At 57.8% G+C, this 13,943-nt stretch overlaps 1 non-coding gene across 1 annotated transcript; it reads right to left on the bottom strand.

Moving 5' to 3' along the window:
* Positions 1–4,562: 4,562 nt before the first annotated feature.
* Positions 4,563–4,634, bottom strand: Trnaq-uug. The gene has a single exon. It is a non-coding gene; the product is annotated as a tRNA-Gln (tRNA).
* Between the last annotated feature and the right edge of the window lie 9,309 nt (positions 4,635–13,943).

A 13,943-nucleotide genomic window follows, 5' to 3' on the forward strand; every position in this document is an offset into this window, starting at 1 on the left:
CTTCCGGTCGCTTCCGGTTTCGGGAGGCGGGTCTGCGTTGGGCTATCGCCAGGCGAATCCGGAGGAGAGAGGAGAAGGCGCGTGTGACGATTGACAGCAGCGGAGTCCACCTTATGAAAAAACACAAACTAGGCTCCGGTCATCTCATTAGCATCCCCCTCCCTCCCTCCCTCCCTCCTCCCTCTCTCCCTCCCTCCTCCGGGTGATCTGCGCACTCCAGTTCGGAGAGCGCGAGAGAAAGAGAGAGAAGTCAGTGAAACGAAACACAGCACAGCTCGCCCGGATTATCTCGTCAAACGACACGGTGGCCGGGAATTTAGAGAATCTGCCGGGCGATTTCGGAGAGTCGCTCTGTCTCTCTCGCACTCGCGGGCGTCCCGTTGGGGTGCGAGAGAGACAGAGCGACGAGAGCCGACTCTTTGGAATGAGTCTGCTGATGCCATCTCTCAGCTCCCCTCAATAAGGTCAATGCTGTTGATTCGAGCTGGTGGAGCCACCCCTTCAGGCCGCCACCCTCGCCATCGCCATCTGGCGCGCGCTCTCTCTCTCTCTCTCTCTCTCTCTCTCTCTCTCTCTCTCTCTCTCTCTCTCTCTCTCTCTCTCTCTCTCTCTCTCTCTCTCTCTCGCTCTCGCTCTCGCTCTAAAGCCTCCAGAGCCAAGTGGCTCGACTACCCCGCCCGATACCATCAGCCGACTGATGAAGTCGCTGCAGGTGACTATTCGTTTCTAATTTGGACACGAGCGAGCCAAGCCAACGAGTTGTAAAAGTTGCTTTTCAATTCGAGGCGATAAATGAGTCGTAAACACGATTGAGTGTCTGATTGAAGTCAAAGGTAGCTGCGGACTGAGAGTCAGCTGACTCAAACGTGCGAAGGTTCACGGCCCCGACGTAATGAAAAAGCTTTTAACATTATAACAAGTAATAACGCCAAATGGCACGCGGGGCTGGGCTGGGCTGGGCGGCGGCAGCAGGATCAGAGAGCTCGCAGCGGGGGAGCGACAAAGACATATTCGGCCCAGAGAAACAGAGCAGGGTGCGGGCCGCGCGGGCCGTGCGGGGGTGGCTGCCTGGCGGTGGAACCTGGCGGAACGTGGAACATCCCTCGGAGTGGTCAACGGTTTGAAGCTCCAAACTGATCTTCAGCCTGAACGTGTTTCTAGCCGAACGCGAGTCCTCCATGGTTGACCGCGCTGGAAGAGCGACGCCCAGTGGGCCAGGGGACCAATGGAGGCGGCCAAAACTCTAGACGCGTTTTGAGCCCCAGAGCCGCTAAATGGGACTCGAACAGGGTGTGTGACCCCACCAATGGATTCCTCGTTCGGAGAGCATATCATTGGTGGGGTCACACGTTCGATTCAAGCCCCATGTAGCGACTCTAGGGCTCAAAACGCGTCTAGCGTTTTGGCCGCCTCCACCGGTCTTCTGGCCCACTGTGCGACGGTTGTTCACCTGCGCGCTCGCATGCAGCCAGACAATGCAAATGCACCCGTCCGGGCTGTGCCGGGCCTGAAGCCTGCAGTGCGGAATAAAAGCAAAACAACCAGAGTAGCGGATTGCTGGGCGGTTCCGCATTGCTGCCAACTGACGCGAAAGCAAGCGCTGCACTTTGCCAGGCGAGCGGTGCCGAACAAGCGGGGGCATTTAGGCCCTGGAGTTGGCAGCATTGTGTGTGCTATGGTCTATGGCGGGACGCGCCGGGCCGCGCAGCGCGCAGCCGCCGGCAGAGCGTGTAACGCGGCGCGCCAAAAAACAAACTCGAATCCAAAGTTGGCTTGGCTCACGCTGGCTTTCCGAAAGCCGATCGGACCGGCGCAGGCTCCCGCCATGATCCGTTGGTACTTCTGAAAGCCGCAGGAAAGCGCCACTAGTTGCTAGCGCCTTCCATCTCGAAGTGATGTTCAAGTCAAGTTTTCCGCCTTCCATTGGGCGCTATACTTGATCCCGTGGACGCTATTGTGCTGCTCAACTTTTCGTTTGCAGGACATGAAACTGAATGGGGTCAAAATTAACAGAAGTTGCACGAAAATCCAGCAGCATATAATTACTGATGCGGAAACTACTTTTCCGCCGCTTCCCCGGCCCAGAAGGTGAATTTGCCGCGTAGAGTCAGTCGGGCGCTGCTGGGGCGCTCTGGGGCGCTGCGCGGTCGACAAGGGGCCCGGATCGGTCCGGACGCCCGGACGGAGCAGACAATGCCCCCAGCACGGCGATTGTGTGGATCGCCCTGCCGCCCTGCCTCGACTCGCCCGATTGTCAGGCAATCCGCACATCGCATCGCTGTCGGCGTCTCGTCTCGGCCAATAGAGGTGCTGTAGCGTTGCCATGGGTACGGCCAATCCGCCCCCAGGGCGTGTATACACTTCGAGGAATTACCTCTGGACACGTGGCCGGCCAGATCTGGACCCCGACACCGTTTTGACGCCAGCCCTCACAGGACGCACATTACATGAACCCTCAAAAAAAAATTTTGCGCTGAAGCAGAAGCAGAAAGAAGCGAAGGCCCAAAGAGTTATTCTCGGCGGCAATGTGTCCAAAGTACAGCACGATGGAAAATGTTTAAATCACATAGCCGACACGCGCGCCCTCGTTAGCACACAGTAGTTCCCCTTCGGCCATGGCGCTGCTGTGCGCTGCGCGCTGCCCCCATTCACCACGTCAACTTTATTAATCAGAGAAAAACAAGCTTGATAACGAAGCGATGCGTGCGGAGCGGTGCGGAGCGCAGCAGAGCACCGCCCTGCAAACGTTCCTTGTGAAACATTTCCCTAAATGCCGCGTGCCGTGCCGGCCGCGCTGCCATTATAATGTGGAGGGCGGTGAATTCACCCCATTACCCCGTCGACAATGCCCGCAATGCCTCTCGAGCTCTCGAGACGAGACGGCAACAATAACTGGGGAGCGGAGCGAGCGGTGGAGCAAGCCGCCCGAAACCGTTCCCATGGTTCTCGCTTTGTTTTCGCCGTTGGCGAGAAACTTGGAAACACTTTCCGATTCGCGGCCGCTCGACGAAAGAGGATCGGGCGCCGGGCGGGCCATGAGGCCGGGCCGCGGTCGCTGCCTCTCGGGGTAATAATTACCGCACTGTTGGAGAAAGCGATTCGGAGGGACAGAGGCATTTTGGCAACACTCGCCTCACAAACTATTTTAGGGCTTTACAAACAAAAAGAAGCTTGTCGTAAGTATTTGGAGCATACATAAACAAACTAATATACTTTGTTATACAAAGAAATACAGTAGTTTGTAAATTACGAAGTATTTTCTTTGTAAGCTTATGTATGCTCAAAATACTTTGTTTACAAACTACTTTTCTTTGTAAAACCCAAAATAGTTTGTAAGGTTTTCTCAGTGAGCATGTAAGCTTACAAAGAAAATACTTCGTAATTTACAGATGAATTCTTCGTGTAACAAACTAAATAGCTCAAAATGCTTTCGTATGGTTTTCAGCGAGCAGGAGGAAACCTAATATTTGTCGAAAATAGATGCGAAAATGTGGATGGTTCTGGACCTTGGCCCGACGGAGTACCACCACTGCAAGTCCACACGGCCGCATGCATTCAACCCCACGCGACGCGTAGCCAAGCACACTGCCAAGCACCCCTCCAGCGAGCCTCTCGGAGCCTCTTGGCTCGGCATAATGGGATAATCGGAGTGATCACACATTGATACCATCAACAACAAACACGAGCGAGCGCACCGACCGTCTGGTCACGCCCGCGCTCGCGTCCTCGTGCCTGCGCGGGGAAACTGGGGAAAACTCACGGCGGAAAGTTTTTCCCGGCTTTTCCGGAGAGGACGCGCCATCGCCATTCCCCACCACTGCACACCGAGTTCGCACCTGCCAGCCGACTCTGTCTCTCTCGCACTCACGGGGCGTAAGGGAGGGAGAGAAAGCAGTGTGCCAGTCCGCGGCCCCGGCCGGTAGGCAACCTGTTCTGCAGCGCTCATTACCATATTCCGGTAGCAGTTGTTGCGCTGCGCGAGGGGCGCGTCCGCCGCTCTCTCTCTCTCTCTCTCTCTCTCTCTCTCTCTCTCTCTCTCTCTCTCTCTCTCTCTCTCTCTCTCTCTCTCTCTCTCTCTCTCTCTCTCTCTCTCCCGCTGCCGCGTGTCTGTGAGAAAGAGAGAGAGGAGGAGAGGGAAGGCCAAACCTCAGACGCGGCCCCGCGGCCCGTCGGTCTAATTTGGTGGGTGCTTTTGAAGCAGGCGGGCTCGGCGACGCGCCGGGAGGCTCGCCGAAGGGGGTTGGGAAGGGGAAGGGGGAGGGGGGATGCGCGGCGGGGCGCCAGATTAACACTGCGGCTTGTGTATTGTAAACACGGAATGATTGGGATTAATGGCGTTTATTCAAATTTAATCGACGCGACTCGCGCAATCCCGACGCGGAACGGCGCGTATTAATCGCACACACTGGAACGCACTTCGTTTCACGCCGGTGACGGCTGCTTCTGAGAGGATATTTCACAGTTAACAAGCTTAAGAAATAAAAACCAATCAAAAATTCGAAGATAATCACAACGCCATAAAAAATCAGTGAGTGGGCACAAAAAAGATTAGAGGTGGTCATAGGTCCCACCGAGATTTGAACTCGGATCGCTGGATTCAAAGTCCAGAGTGCTAACCATTACACCATGGGACCGCCCGTCCTCGAGCGGTATCTAGCAGCTTGCCAATGTCGACAGCTGCCTCGCCGCGCCGCGGAGTCCCTTATCTCTGGCTGCACGGCAGCAGGGCGGCCTTGGGCCTCGGCGCCTCACTGCGAGCACGCCCTGGTGGATTATCGCCGGCTTACAGCGTCGCTAGCGTAGCGCGCCCGTGGTCACGAGCTCTATTAGTCAGGCCGAGAAGAAGGAGAAGAAGGACGGGAAGATGAAGCAAAGAGCAAAAACTGCAAAAGAGGACGAAAAAAAAGCTGTGTGACTGGACAGTTTGAAAATAAAAGTGTCCGAAAAAAGTTGGCTTTTATGTGGTCAGTTTTTTATAGGTTATTTGCCAGTCTGTGGGCGGGCGGCGCGGGGCGGCGGGTGTGTTTTGGCAGGCGGCCGCCTGGGACCGCGTTTTCAGTTTCCACGACCGCGGCGTCGCGGCGCCGAGTCCCCAGACACGCGACGCCGCCAACAGCGACGCTTCGGGGACGCGGGCCTCGCTCGGACGCGGCGGACATATCGGCCATCGGGAGCTAAAAGCCCATGTAAGACCGATAATTAGGAGATAGCGCGCACCGCGGAGGCGGCGGTGCGCTGCAGACTGATTCCGAGAGTCTCGCTCTGTCTCTCTCGCACCCATGCCGGACGCCCCATGAGCGCGAGAGAGACAGAGCGAGACTCTCGGTCCGCTGGTGCGCGGCTGGCTGCTGCAGCACCCCTCCGCCGCGGCCGCGGTCTCCGGGGGGTTGGTAATGGCGGCGGAGTGGGCCTCGTGGGCGTTTATGTGATTTGAGGACGGCTTGGCCTTCCCGGGGAGCTGGTGCGGCATTAGGCGGCTGGTTAGGTTAGCCGTGATGGAGCGGCAAATCAAGTCGGGACCCTGGATGACGTCCCCGACGTCCCCGTCATGACGAATCGTAAACTGCGCGGTTAATACGCGCCGCCAAGGGGATCCCCCGGATCCACGGACCGGCGACGGGAAGCTGGCGAGGAAGTCCCCAAGGAATGCGGAGCGCCGCGCCGAGCGCGGGGCAGCGCGGCTCAGGCAGGAGGTTGACGCCGTCCTCGCCGTCCGCGCGGCGCCGTCCTCTTGATGTCTCCCCAGCTTCCGGCTCACGGCCACGGCCCCGCCACGGCCTTGCCCCGCCTTGCCCCGCCCTGGGATTACCGCGACACGCGGGCTCAGGCGGCGGAGGCTAGACGGAGGCCCGGAGGAAGGCGGATGGCGCCGGACCAAGATGCGGCCATGGCGGACAGGGGCACGCCCACACTCTGTGTGTGTGTGTGTGTTCTTCTTTATCCCTCTGTGGCACACGGGGCCAAACTCAAGGGTGACATGATCATCTAGCCCTCGAAGGACTCGAAGGACTCGAGGGGCTCGAAGGACAGCGGGAGAGCAGTTTGGCCGTGGAATTGAGGGGGGAGGACGCGCGTAGAACAGAAGGGAAAAGGACCTCGGCGGGCGGCGGGGAAAAAGGTGAAAGGGATTTAGGTGGCAGGCGTGGCCGAAAAACGAAAAGAAGAAACAAAAATCGCAGCGCCGGCCTTTTATTTTTGCTGATACTTTATTGGAGAGCGATAAATCGAATCGCTGGATCCCCTTTTAGAGGCGTCGTTTTAATGGACGGTCCCGGTTCACCCCATCATGGCTCACCCCGTCCGCGGCCATGATAGGTCCTACCCCGCTGAACTATCTATAAAACGCGCTCAATTATCGCCCGATGCCGGAGAGGGTCGAATCCGGACTTCCCCGAACGCCGATCCATCACGCGAAAAACGAGGCCGCACTCTGTGACATTGACTGCATTCTCGGAAACTCTATTTCACTCTCTTAGCGTTGAAAGGGATGACGGCCTACCGAACCTGCTATGGCTCGGAGCACTTTCGTATCAACGTTTCGTCGGAACTTTTTTCTCTCTTTTACCTCGATTGGGGTTCTATAAGTCACGCGCAAGCGCCGCTTCCAGCCCCCTTTCAGCCCCTGAAAAAGTATCATTCACCAGAGTCCCCCAACTCCCACCTCTCTCTCTCTCTCTCTCTCTCTCTCTCTCTCCTCGCACCCGGCTCAGTCGAATGCTCAATTCAAAGAGATTTAGCGGTCCACCTCGTCCGCGCAGGGGAAAGAAAAGTAAAAAGCTTTTTTTTTCAGTCCGTTTTCCACTGCTCTTTGGCGGTATCAATGTGTGTCATTATGTTTATTATCAGCGGACTCATCCATTCATTTTTACAGGGCGAAAATGTCTTTACGCCGGGGGCGTGCGCGGCGTGCGGGGTCAGCCGGGGAAATGGAGTTTTGATGAGAGTAATTGTTCCCTCCTTTTTCCCGAATTTTGTTTTGCTTTTTAGCAAAGTGGTGTGGGGCGAGCGGTGCCTCAACTTGTCCATTAAAACACGGAATGATTTGTCGACCCCGCGCCAACAGTGGAGGTGACCGGCGGCTGCCTGAATCGCGACATGTTTCTGATCGGGGGATTTTCGGCCGGTCCTTGTTATGACATTCGTCACCTGTTGTGTTTTTCTCACCAGTCGATGCGGCCTCACACCTTGGCGCCGCGCCGGGGGTTACAGCCCGCTCGCCAGTGGCGAATCAAGAGTCGCGGGCAAAAGGGGGCAAAGTAGCACTTTTTGCCCAGTACTTACAGAGGCAAAGTGGCTTTTTGTCTACCTTTCAGGTGGCTATCTAGGGGTCAATTGGGAAGGGGGGGGGGCAGTGTCCCCTTGCCCCCCTCTGGATCCGCGCTTGAGCCTTCACGTCGCGCCCTGGGAGGGCATGCGCGGCGACAAGCCAACCGAAATGCTAAATACGCGCGGCCGCTCGCAAACGAGTTAATTAGAAAGTGTCATTACTTTTAATAAATGGGGTCCGCGGGCCGCGGGGCATTGAGCCCGCGGCCGAATGGAGTAGTTGCCGGCCGCGCCGCGGGGCGCGCTGGCGGCGCACAGAGGGCCAGAACACCAATGGACGCGGCCAAAATTCGAGACGCGTTTTGAGCTCCAGAGTCGCTAAATCGGTACCTCCTATCTACAAACGCTCAGCATGTCGAGTCCGGGATGAATCCGCTCACCTGAGGGAGCCTGAAATGAAACCGCTCAGCTTTGGCACTCCGTTACACAACCGCTCACCTCGGAGCGCGCTGAACGAAACCGCTTACCTTCTCAAATACGGGCGGCGGCTGCCAGATTTACATTGTACTTCTTACGCGCTTAGTCTTTATTTAGATCGACAAGTTGAATCGCATGCTATCGTCTGCACTAGAACTTTGATTTTCACCCAAGGTTTGCATTAAGCGCGCCCCGGATCGGCTAAAAATAACGTAAATACGAGGGGCAACATAACCTAACCAGCGCCCGGCCGCGCGGCGATATGCTGGTCTGTCTAGCCCGCGCCGAGGTGAGCGGTTTTGTCACGGAGTGCTGTAGATGAGCGGTTTCAATTCACGGCTCCTCAGATGAGCGGGTCTGTCCAGGAGTCAGCATTATGAGCGTTTGTAGATAGGAGGTACCGAAATGGGACTCGAACCGAACGTGTGACCCCACCAATGGATTGCTCTCCGAACGAGGAATCCATTGGTGGGGTCACACGTTCGGTTCGAGTCCCCTTAGCGGCTCTATAGCTCAGAACGCGTCTAGAGTTTTGGCCGCGGCCCACCGTGCGGCGCGTCGCCGCGTCGTCGCCGGCGCCCAAAAGGCCTACAAGGTTTGAATCGCCGGTTAAAAGAGGGGCCGTCGATAATTACCCAGCCAGGCGTCCCAAATTAGAGGCCGTGCTTTTCGGCGTCCTTTTCCGCCCGACTTTGGCGCGGGCCTTCTCTCCGATGACATCGCTCCGTCTCTCTCGCGCGTCCGCGACGGCCCCGGACGGCCCCGGACGGCCCGCGAGTGCGAGAGAGACGCCCGGCTCAGCCTGCCGGCCGGCGACAAATAGGCTCCGTGAAAAGTTTGCCCGCCGCGACGCCATTGGTCCTTGTCCCGTCGGCCCGTCGGATGGGGCGACTTTCGGAAAGTCCTTCTGCTTCCGAGGTGGCGGCCTGGTGGGGCGGGCACGCCCTGGTCTTGGAGTCACGCGCGCCGGGCGGGGCGGGGCGGGGCGGGGCGGGGCGGGGCGGGGCGGGGCGGGGCGGGGCGGGGCGGGGCGGGGCGGGGCGGGGCGGGGTATCCACCGGCGAGCCATTCACAGGATTGAGTGTTGGAGATGAAAGGCGAATGAGCTCGTTTGGCGCTCCGTGCTCCGCGCTCCGCGAGGCAGGGCTTCCCGCCGTCGCCGCGTCGCCGTGGCGTCGCCGTCCCCAGACCGCCCGGCCCCAAAGCCGTCCCCGGGACCTGACGACTTGAACAAGTCAAGCTGACGTCCCGACGCCATATCATCTGTCTCGGGATTCGTGTTTGCTCCGCAACGCTCCGCAATGCTCCGCCTTGATTAGAAAGACGACGACTGTGAATAGTGCGCCGCCAGACTCGACCGCATCGCGGCGACAACTTTGCCGTGCGAATAAGACGACGGAAGCAGCGGGGACGGTGATTCCGAACGGAGCGGCGCGGTCTCTCTCGCACTCGTGGATCGTGCCACAGTGGTGCGAGAGAGACAGAGCGACGAGAGTGCTGTTCGGAATGGGACTCGGGGAGAGTCGCGATGAGGACGCCGCCGTCGGAGTTTCCGCGACTCGGCGGACCGCGTAGCGTTCCTGCTCAGTGCGGCTCTGCGGCCGGGCGGGGTCGCTAGCTCATCAAAACGCTTTTCACATGTCCGGCAAGCAGCAGCCACCCCAAAGTATCGCTTCTTCTCTCTGCCTCTGCCTGTCTCGCACTTACAGAGCGACGAAATCAGGTGGCAGGGGCCCTGGGACTGAGGTGGCCAGTTTGAACGAGGGCGCTTTCCGCCACTGCCAAAAACATGTTCGCAGTGATGCACAGTGGGCCAGCGAAGGCCGATGGAGGCAACCAAAATTCTAGAAGCGTTTAGAGCTCTAGAGTCGATAAACAGGACTGGAACCGAGATTGTGGCCCCACCAATGGATTCCTCGTTCGGAGAGCACGTTCGGTTCGAGTCCCATTTAGCGACTCTGGAACTCAAAACGCGTCTAGAATTTTGGCCTCCTCGGGTCTTCTGGCGATGGAGGAGGACGGCGATCCACTCGCAGAAGAGCAGCAGCGCCGAGGGGGTATGCACTCGCGTAATAGTCGGTTCACTCTATCTGTAATAGCACGCGTAATAGTACGCGTAATAGTCGCGTAATAGCCGAAATTCTCCAATTTTTGCCAATTTTGGGGTGTTTTGGGGCCGTTTTTAGCTAAATTCTGATTATTTTGAAGCGTAATAGAGCGTAATAGCGTAATAGTCGGTCCACAGGTTTTGAGAGTGCATACCCCCTCGAGCAGCGCTTTGCTATTTCCATGACAATCAGCGTCTCGCGGCCCCGTGGCCTCGAATCGTGTGTGAGCCAAGAAGGAGGAGGAGGAGAAGAAGAGGAAGAAGGAGGAGGAGGAGGAGGGGGAGGAGGAGGAGGAGGAGGAGGAGGAGGAGGAGGAGGAGGAGGAGGAGGAGGAGGAGGAGGAGGAGGAGGAGGAGGAGGAGGAGGAGAAGAAGGAGGAGGAGGTGAAAGAAGACCGAGGGTGGCGAGGCACTCAATAGGATTCGCGAATGAATTTTCTGGCCGAGGGACGGGGCGAATAAGCAGCGCGGAAAGCGAAAATCTCGGGCGCTCTCCTTTTCACTCTTCTCCTGGACGGGGCAGCAGGCGAGGCGAGGCGAGGCGGGCTGCGCGGCGGTTGAAGCTATAACGGTTTCCGATCGAACGCAATCCAGAGATATATTCATGCCTCAAAAATGGATGAAAAGTCCGGACCGAAGCGGCCTTGGGGGGCGGCGGCCTCGGGGCGGCCTTGGGGCCCCCAGCAGACGAGACCGGACCCGCCTGCGCGTTTATTCTGTCCAATCGCACGGTCGCTGGTTCAAATACCCCGCCTCGGAACTTTTTTCTTTTTTTGATGCCGTGTATTTAATCGAGAACGAGTATGGCAGAAATCACGAGGAGGAGAAAAACAGAATGCCAGAGTTAGATGAAAAAAAAAAAGAAGTTGGTGCCGGAAGCGGACTTATTCCCCGCGAGAGGGACAAGGAGAGGGCTAATTAACGGATTGCAGCTCGAATAAAACAACCTGGCCCAGTGGCAGGGGCGAGCGTAAAGGTGAAAAAGGGGGTACAAAAGCGGCACAAAGGTAGAAACAGTAAATTCACTCGAGGCGGGAATAATTATGCGTTTCAAAAACGCCCCGCCGGCGTCGGAGCCGGGCGGAGCCTCCTCCCTTGGAAACGCATTGTTTTGACTTTTGGAGCGGATGGCCGCTTTTCGTGCGCTTGCACGACAAGCACACCTCTACCAAGCTTCTCAGCCATTGTTGCATTTGTTTAGTCCCCTTCGCCGGTTGTTTTTCTGACGGTAATTTCGTTTTGCGCGTGCGAGCCTACGCGCGGTAAACGGAGCACCCCCATTGGTTGACTCTGCAGTCTCGTCGCCCTCGTTGGCTGCATGGAAACACCGTGTAGCACCACGGCGCCGCTGCACAGTGGGCCAGAAGACCGCTGGAGGCGGCCAAAATTCTAGAGCCGCTAAATGGGACTCGGACAGGACAGAGCGTGTGACCGCGTGACACCACCAATGGATTCCTCGTTTGGAGGGCAATTCATCGGTCGGTTCACACGTAGGATTCGAGTTTCATTTAGCGGCTCTAGAGCTCACAATGCGTCTAGAATTTTGGCCGCCTCCTCGGGTGTTCTGGCCCACTGTGCGCTGTGTGTCTGTGGGAGTGTGGAGTGTGGAGGGATATAGATCGCCTCCCTGCGCGGAAGGAGGCCATAAAAATGGCCGGATAATTGAAACAAACGGATATATACCTGCGGTTGGCGCGGTCACCTGCACGGCCGAGAAAACGGAGGAAAGATGGCGCGCCTGCCTCGAGTTGTGGCGCACCGACAACGAACAGGTACCTGAAAAAGAACTAAAACCCTAAAGAAACATTTGAAGAAAAAATAAAACTTGTCTGGTTTGAACCGTGTTGCCGGGGGGTTGCTGCTCTCAGCGCGCGGCGCACGGCGCGGTATCGTATTTAATCAGTGATTAGAGAAAAGAAGCCGCAGAGGTGGCGCTTTGAAAAAGCCCGCACCAGCAGGACATGTTGAAGGGGAGGGCGGCGGCGCTTGTGTGTGCGTGATGCCAACGCGCTCTCTCTCTCTCTCTCTCTCTCTCTCTCTCTCTCTCTCTCTCTCTCTCTCTCTCTCTCTCTCTCTCTCTCTCTCTCTCTCTCTCTCTCTCTCACACACACACACACACACACACACACACACACGTGCGTACACGTGCGCGCACACACGCACCTATGAACATTCGATACGGCAGCAAGAGCAGCGTTTTGTTTTAGCGATCGTCCGGTCTATACTGGCGAATCCGGCCGGGCTTGCTGTCTGCTTGCTGTGCGAGGGGCTTCCGTGTGGTGAAACCTAGACGGCATGGGCCGGGGGCGGGGCGGGGCGGGGCGGGGTGGGGGGCGCGGCGCGAGGCACCCACAAAGTGACCAGTACGCACAGTCACTCGCCGGTGAAAGCCGGAAGGGGCAAGGGGAGAAAAGGAAGGACTTTCCGTTCGCCTTTCACCTCTCTTTGTCCCTGACCGCACCGCCACCACCGCCAACGACGACAACAACAACAACAACAACACACCACCACCACCGACCACGACGATACGACCGCCACCACCACCACGTGACCATCCGTACTTTGGGTTCGTTGACTTATTTCAGTATAAGTCACCCCCCCCCCCACACACACACACACACACGCGCGCGCGCACACACACCAACACGCTGTCAGGCAGGCAGCGTGACAGCCCGCCGTCGTCGCAGCGCGCGGCGTTCGAGTGAATCTGCTGGATGAGGGCTCAAGTTGAGTTTGGCGACAGCGAGGGGGAAGTGGCAGGGGGAGGGGGAAGGGGGTCGATTTGGAACGGTCCCCTTTTGCGCCATGACGCTGAGTGAGAGCGTTTTGATGGAAGGAGATCGGCAAACGCTGCAAAGGAAACGCATTGCTTTGTTGTTGTCTGGCGAGAGACAATGAGAACTGGGAGCAATCACAGAGAAAGCCTTAGAGACGCCACGCCCGCCGCGGGGCCGCCTGGGGCCGCCCGGGCCGCCGCGGGGGGAGGGTAGGGGCCAACCGCGCTCTAAACTGGACCACCCAGCCGTCGGCGGGCGCCCCGCCCCGCCCCACCCTGCCCCGCCCCACCCCGCCCCGCCCCACCCCGCCCCGCCCCGCCCCGCCCCATCCCGCCCCGCCGCGCACCCTTTCAGCCCCAAAGTCCCAGGGCAACTTGAACGGGGAGCGCACGTCGGGACGCAGCGGCTGCTTAGCCCGACACCTGTGCGAAGGACGACGACAACGACGACGACGACGTCAAGGGGCAAGGAAGAAGCAAGCAGTGTGTTTAGCACACCATATTTGTTTTCCAAAGATGCGAAAGCGGTCGGGGGTTGCAGCGCGTTGCAGCGGAGCGACAGCGGGACAGCAGCATGCGTTCGCGTTCACTTGAATCGCAAGTCGGCGAGCAGTAAGTGCCCCAAACAAACCCATCAGGAGGCCGCGCCAGGCCAGGCCGGCCTGGGGGAAGAGAGTCACATATGGCGGTGAGGTCGCGGGTGGCAGTCCCGCGCGCTGAGTGAGCGATGAGGTCGCTATTACCAAGTGATTATGAAGTGCTCACCCCCACCCCCCTTTTTAGCCAAAACACACACACACACACACACACACACACACACACACACACACACACCACAAATACTCATGCGCGCGCACACAGACACACACTCCACACTCTTCCACAAAAATAAATTTTAAAAAATTGTGAATTTTTCTGTTTCTTTGAAAATGTTTCTTTTCTGAACCAAACGTCGTTAAAAAGGTTAGATAGAAGCTGCCGGTTGTAATTAATTACATTCATTACATGATTGCATTCGTATGCAATCGAAAAACAACAACACCCCAGCGCCAACCACTCATCATCATTTTCTTAATCCGGCGCCGCTAAACACATGATGCGCCCCGCCCCGCCCCGCCGCTCTCCGCCGCTTCGCCGGCCTTTCACGATCCACAAAGACGGCAGTTATCTCGCAGTAATCGAACAATGTCTATTCAGCCCGCCCTTCTAGCCACCCTCGGGGGAGGGAGAGAGGGGGAGGAGGGGAGGGACGGGTTCGAAAAAAAATAGGGAATAAAAAGAAGACGCCCCCCGGGCCGCGCGCGCGTTGCGTTCCCC

The sequence above is a fragment of the Thrips palmi genome, unplaced genomic scaffold (assembly GCF_012932325.1).
Source record: "Thrips palmi isolate BJ-2018 unplaced genomic scaffold, TpBJ-2018v1 HiC_scaffold_1, whole genome shotgun sequence".
NCBI classification, from domain to species: domain Eukaryota; kingdom Metazoa; phylum Arthropoda; class Insecta; order Thysanoptera; family Thripidae; genus Thrips; species Thrips palmi.